The sequence below is a fragment of the Falco rusticolus genome, chromosome 8, assembly GCF_015220075.1.
Source record: "Falco rusticolus isolate bFalRus1 chromosome 8, bFalRus1.pri, whole genome shotgun sequence".
Taxonomy (NCBI): Eukaryota; Metazoa; Chordata; class Aves; order Falconiformes; family Falconidae; genus Falco; species Falco rusticolus.
The window spans coordinates 42,808,114-42,815,600 of NC_051194.1; positions in this window are offsets into that span (position 1 = coordinate 42,808,114).

Consider the following 7,487-nt stretch of genomic DNA (forward strand, 5'->3'; position numbering starts at 1 on the left):
GCCATACTGACACAAAATTTTTTTCAAAAGACCTTTCAACACTAGTGTTTTAATTCAAGACAATGGAACCTTAGCATTCAGTCTTCTTACTTCTGAACTGGTATCCTATTAAGAGTACTCATGTTAATTCCGTGTTCACGCTGGTGTAAATCAGCAGTTATTCCCGAGGCTGGTGGAACAAAATCCTCAGGTGCAGTGAGCTGGTGAAGTCCCACTGCAGTTAATGGTGTCAGAACCAGGTAGAGCCATGAATGACCAGTGGGGCCTTCTGTTCATGGGCGGGAGCTGCAAAGAGCCACAGGCCCTGAAGTACTGGAACATTTAGGACCTGCTTTGTCCTGCTAGGAGTAAGGCTGAGCTGTCCTTACCTGAAATCAAGCCTTCTTCAGCACTTGTCATTATTTTCCTGAAGATGTAAGAGAGCATGATGAGACAGAGGTTAACACTGATGCTTCTCTGGTAACCATCAGCAGGTTACCAGCATCTGATTGATGCATGAAATATGTAACAGCATTTATTTCCCCTGCTGCCCACCCGTCCATTCCCCCCCACACCCCTGGGGAGAAGAGAAGAGCCTAATACCATTGCTGAAAGTGCTTTAAATTAAAAAAGGACAGTAAAAAGCCAGAGAACCCCCTGTAACAAAGTCTGATTTTCAGCATGCCACTTATGTGACTGTTAATGACATCTAAAAGAGCTGTAGATAATGTGAGGCACTTGAAGATGTTTTAGTTGGTTTTTAGAGATGTAATCCAGCATTTTAAAAAAATAATCTTCAATTTGATTTATTAGCTTAGAGGAGCCTAAAAGCTTACAATTTATGTTTCAGCGTGTACTATGACTGCGATATCTGCAGGACAAATGAAGATACCTGCTGAAGGAACAAAGCTAAATATTTTCAACAGACATTTCAGCAGAAATTTCCTGCTAATGAGAGAGAAAGGAGTTCTGGGAGGAGGGTGACATGACAGAGTGAAGCGTTGCCCAAGGGAATATTCAAGTAATTTAAAGCTGGTGAAGGTATGGAGATACGGAACCCTAGGCTACTTTCACTATAAATGAATTATTTCTTTACTATGTCATTACTAAAGACTGTTTTGGATTATGCAACAAGTTTCTGATACTAATATGGGATTTAGCTTGCTTGCATGAACTTTTGTTTGTATTGCTTAATTTTATATGCCCAGCACAAAATGCACTATGTAGTGCAGACTGCAGAAACCATTTTTATTTCCACATCTGGGTTTAACTGGTTTGAGTGCTACAAGCTGTAGATAATGGCAGACCAGATTTTGTGGAAGAGATCTCCCACTTAACTGGAAATCACCATGCAAAAAGCATTTTTAGTTCTGTTTCTTCTAGCATTCCCCTTGGGCTTTTGACTGCAGTCCCAAGCAAGTATTTGAAAAGCACACTGGAACGGCACATTACCTCTGCCTCTTCCCTTTCATGTCAACGGCACAGACTGCCCCTCATCTCACTTGGCCTTTACGTGGCTCCCTTCCTCCCCAGACCCCATCTTTCTTAGACCAACTTGCTGCCAACAGGCTCTGCTCGTGGCAAAACTGAAGCAGAAGCCCAGCTTCTAGGCAGGCCCAGCCAGCCCACAGAAACCAATTTTTGTTCCACAGCCAGCAAAAACATTGCAAGCCTACACTTTAACCACAGGCCTTGAATAAGACGGCCTTCAGCTTTTAATTTCCAGTTACCTAGACAGAGGTAATAGCCATGATTTGTCCTAGGCTCAATAGCTTTCTTTCCCTTATTTCTTTTTCCTCGTTACATGTTCCAGTCCATTTTGAAAAAATATACACAGGAGCTCTTGGATTATCAGTCAGGCAAATAATACTCAGTGAATGTTTCCTAGTCCTAGAGTAGCATAGTTCAACATTTTGGGTAAGTGCGCTGTGTCACCATAAACTGTTGTCCCCTGTTAAAAATCTTACTATCTCACAGAAATCATTTAATAACAAAGCAAAGATTAATACTAAAGCAAAGATTTTTTAATTTAAATGCAAGGTGATCTGCGTGGACAAATGGTATCTCACTGAGTGGTCTTTAGAATCAATTATACCAACAAATGACAAAACCTTGTATAAATCATCTTCCTTGGCAACAGAGACTGCAGCTAGCAGCCTGTCAACTGACCAGTTAATAGTCAGAAAGGCATGTGATGATTTCTGTGATAGCACATCCACTGTCAACCACTTACCTTTTTCCAGACAGCACCACATGTTTGAAGTACAGAGAGTTCAGGCAAGTGGAGAAGAAAGCATCTAGAATTCTCAGACATATATAATCTAGGAGGCACTGAGGCATTCCAAAAGAATCACTAAATCAGTGAAAATTTGGTGAAAGTCATCGTTAAGAAACCTCAGCAGCACTTCATGATTCTAACCCTGGACCTCTTCCTTAAAGTGCCCACATGCATTTCCTTTGTGAATGCCATTTCTGACAATATTCTTCCCACCACAGGTTCCAAGTTCCTTGCTAATTCACTTTCCAAACTTCTCCTCAAACACCCGCTGTCCTTCACTTCCACTGATGTCCCACGTGCACTGGCAGAGGAACCTGTCTCCCACTTTACTTGCTTCTCCTCCCACATACCTTCTTTCCCCCTAGCATTTCTCATACTCCACTCAGTCCTTGACTTAACCACCCAGCTTTCTGCCTTTGTCACTGCTTTCCAATGTTATGTTCCTGTCCTTCGGGCTTCATCATTTTTTTCCTTCCATAAGACCGGCAGGCAGCCTCCTTTTCTTGAGATTTGAATGTGCCAGAAAATTATTTTCTCTTCCTTTTACACAAGTTAACATCTGCTAGGTGCAACCTACTCTTCTTCTGCAGCTATCCTCACCAGCAATTTGTACACGGCATAGACTGTTTATATTCCCTTATGCAAGTTACTATGTTATTTTCGCTTTAGTCATTTACTAGTTTGAAACATTTCTCCATCTCCTACACATTCCCCAGGACTTGCTGCTATTTGCAGTGGTTTCTGGCCTCAGTCATTATGACTGAACCTGGATGGAAATCTGACTACATACCATATAGCTGTAGGACTGCTGAGCTTCACAAACCACAAATCCATCTGTGTTGATCATCCTTTCTGCAACTGCATTGCCAAGACATTACCCACCGTACTACTGGTTGACACTGGACTGTAACACATTGTCTAGTACTCCATTTCAGACTGCTTGAGACTTCCACCTTCCTGCCTCTTTTAAGCCAAAAAAAGTGAAGGGAAACAAAATATGTCATAAAGGAAGACTGGGGAGGACAACCCCCCAGGCTCCCACTTTGGGACATGAGTTTTCTTTCACTTAACTTCTGTCCTCCCTTTACACATCTTTCCTGGACAAATACTGTTATCCTTTCAGTCACCCAATCCTTCATACTACTGCAGGTGTTCCCTTACACCAGGCACTGCCGCATGCATTTCTCCTTCATGAACCCAAGCATCAGATACTCCTTCCTGGAAGTTCAACATCTAACAACTTCATCCACAATATTTAAGACATTACTGGCAAGACAGGATTTACTTCAACTGCCTTTAGAGTCTAGTAATATTAGATATCAAATTATAACTTAGTACATAAAGTATTCCATTCTGTAGGCTTGAAAAGAATAAAATGACAGTGTGAAAATGTTTAGCCTTACTGACAGATAGCTAGAGTTGGACAAGAGTAATGACAAAGAATAACGATTTGTTAAAACTAAAGTATTTTTACAGAAATTTTACTGGCTTCAGAGAACATTCAGTGAAACATCAGTAGAAAGAACCAGTATTTCTTGCTAATTCACCAGGTATACTTACTAGAGAACTGAGATTTTTAAGATGTGCAGAGCAATCCCATTAACTGTGCTAACTAGGGACAGAGGTCTCGGTACCTGTCACCACTTCAGTGGGTGGTCTCAAAAGGATCCACACCCCCTCCAAATGCAAAAATCAGGTCAAGGAATCCTGGGGAACCAAAAACAGAGCAGACACCTGATTGACTCAGTTAAGCAAAACAATTGTTTCAAAAATAAAAATGGGCATTTCCAACAAATTTTATGAAAGACATTCAGGAAAACAACATCACAGGAAAGTAAATTCTAACAAGCCAAAAAAGCTCAGTGTCACATATGTATTAACTTATGGCTGTTGAGTCCCCCACACCCTGTCTCTCTTACCTTCCATAGGGTCCTATTTTTGCGGAAAAAAAAATAATCACTTAAGCCTTTGACATTATGCTACTGCATACATCCAGTGGCACCAACATTCAGGCTGACTTCCTAAACAGAGTTAAGGACAAAACAGATACTGAGAATCTAGAAGTCAGGTTATCTTTGCATTTAAACCGGCACAAGCAAGCATGAAAACCAGCCTGGTTATAGCAGTGGCTTCCTTTCACCCTGAATAGGCGGATGGTTACGATTGCTCACGGTAAAGGGATCATGGCAGAGACAGTGATGTCCACTTAAAAGCTGGGAGGTTAAAGGGCTATCAGGAGGTAGAAAAACCTAGTGGGACAGTCACATTCAAAAGAAGAACTACTTCATTCTCATCCCTCTCTAGATACTTTGGAGCAGTCTAACAGTAGCAACATACTACTAGCAGTAGTTTGTATTGCTGCTTTGGGGTTGTGCTGAGTCAACTTACTATGGTCCAGAATTCAGCTGTTCAATGAAAGGAGACAGTTCTTCGATCACCCTGTTCCTTTGGTCTGGTAACTGGTTCTACCTGAAAGACTGAGAAGATGCTTTTGAAACCCACCAAATTACAATGAATTTCATATTCGCAAGATGATCTCTAACCTGCCTTAACCAAGTAGGCCACATCATAGTACTTCAGCCATCAGTTGGTATCTTCCACAATTAGTCTTATCTTAGGACAAGCCAGTCCAATTGAAATGAGAATAAAACTTCACATACAATATCTAGGAACATACTATTTTAGGGTAGCATATTTGTTTTGAGGTCATTATCCCTAGGAAATTATCCGCTTTTAGCAAAAAGGTTTCCTTATGCTTTGTGCACTCTAGCACAATGCAGCATGAGAAACACACCAGGGGAAAGCAGAGGAATTTTTAAAAAGCCGTAACAACTAGCCACTTCAGTGTGCATCGTTTAAATATAATATAATGAAGTATTATAATCATTATTAAATGAAGTGTGTAAAAAGTAGATCAAATATGTATCTAAAAAGGGAAGCCAGGATATACAGCTTTTGTGATACAGTGACAAAATCTGATTTTTCACGTCAGCCATCTTCTAATTCAGTTGCAGACAGAAACAATACCAAATGAGAATAAAGTTATTTCATATTAAAACAAAAAACACTCCAAACAATTTGAAGTTTCAATTCCAGTTGATGCCCCTTCAAAAATTGTTTTTGGTATTGCATTGAGCTGTAACCCAGACAGGATAAAAGTAACAATCTGACATACAAGCCATAGATTAGAGTGAGAAAAGAAGAAACTAAATTACAAACAGAAAAAAGCCCAACCTATAAAAATTAAAATATGTGAACAGGGGTACTATTTGAAATGTCTATCTCTGAGATTATATTTTTTGTAGGGTTGCTTTAAATGCCACTTCAGCATCATAAGCATTATTAGTTAAACAATTCTTATTCCTTACCTACAAGCTTTTATATTCCTGGAACTCCTCTGTCCTATGTAACAGATGCACTACCTCTCAGAAAATACAACACTTGAATTTTTCATTTTGCACAAAGAGCTGCGTTGTTATTTCCTAGCATTTCAGTGTGTAAATATAATGCTGAACTGATTGTAAACAACTTTTATATGTGATTTCCCCTCATAAAACTGATCAACCAGAACCTCCATCGTGTAAAACTATTTCATGAGGAAGAGGGTTGGGCAGAAACCTGATGTTCACTTTTTTTATGGGATTTTACTTCTGTTCGCAGAGCCTGGAAACACCGGTGTGTAATTCTAGTCTCTGTATGGAGTGCTGTTCAGTTTTAAAGCATTCTGTCTATTTCTCACAAAAACCTAAGGGCACCCAGTCTATATAGTGGTATTTCCAATACGGCTCTTTCCCCATCCACCTAGCTCCTTCCTATGCTGATTTTCTCCTTTTCTGGTTTCCAACCCTTTGATAACTCTTTACTTTTGAAAGCTTTTATCTTCATTTAAAAAATTCTAACCTTGTATTAGTTTCTCCCTCAGACTGAGGAGATAACTGAACAAGACATGCAAAAGTTATTATTGCTACCCCTTATAAAATATAAAGTCAACCTAACGTTTACATTATAAAAGACAGAATCAGATACTGTAGTTTTAACTTTAAAAATAGACTTCTAAGAAACTTTCAAAGAGGGCAACCTGAAGTGAAGAGTTAATATTTATAATGCAGCAAAGCTTTTAAATAAAACTCTATAATTATTTTTTAACATCATAATATTAAACTACTACTTGAAATATTAATTGTGCTATTGACACAAGTGCAGTTTTGGACAGAATGTTTTAGCAATGAAATCCCTACTTGAAGAATTCAGGAGATACATTAAAATACAGAAAAGATTACATGTCCCTTCCTTGTAATGCGTTATAGAAAGTACAACCTAAAGGAGATCCATGCACATGCAGTTCAAAGGACTGGCTATAGTTCTGACAACTCAGCCACTGAAATGAAGCTCCCTACGTCTCAATATAATGATTATAATCTTATTCAGATGCATAAGATTATATAAAGCTAATTCCCAAACCGTGGCAGATTATTCTTTAAAAGGAAGTAGTGTCCACAAGTTCTTTCAGTTTCATGCACTTCTCAGAGTAATTCAACATATTTAAACAAATGTATACAGCAAAATATAAAGTACAGAAAACTCAGTACTGCATTGTAGAATGTACTATAATTACTCAAGGGAATAATGCTGGAGGAATAAGTTATGCCAAGGGGAAGATCTGCTTTGGCCTTCTAAGAAAAAACCCTGTGAAACACTTTACCTTTCCAGAAAGACTGAAGACTGATACTAGAAAAGCACAGAGAAGATGCACAATAACTAATGCTTTAACTACTTGCAGTTTTTCTTACTGCTGCATTGTTATTACTTTTGAAAAAGTAGGTTTTAGATAGCTATATAATACATACACATATATATGCATCTTTAGAAAGGCAATACTCAACGGAGACACAGAAATTAATTACAAATCTTTGAACAGAATAAAACAAAAAAGTCACTTGATGTCTTTCTCTGTTTATAGATCCACTTCCCTCTTTTCTGGCAGGTAATAGGGAGTCCAAGTAAGACTGAATTGTTGTAGTACTAAGTACTGCAAAGATACAGAGTAGAATGTCACTCAGTTTAAAAAACACATAGTAAATACATATAAAAAAAAGAGTGTTTGCAATAGTAGGAATAGTTAAAACAAAAAAATATGTTGAAGATCCCTACCTTCAAGTGTAACAGCACACGTAGAAACACACAATCATTTAGGTTGGAAAAGACCTTTGAGATCAAGACCAACCATTGT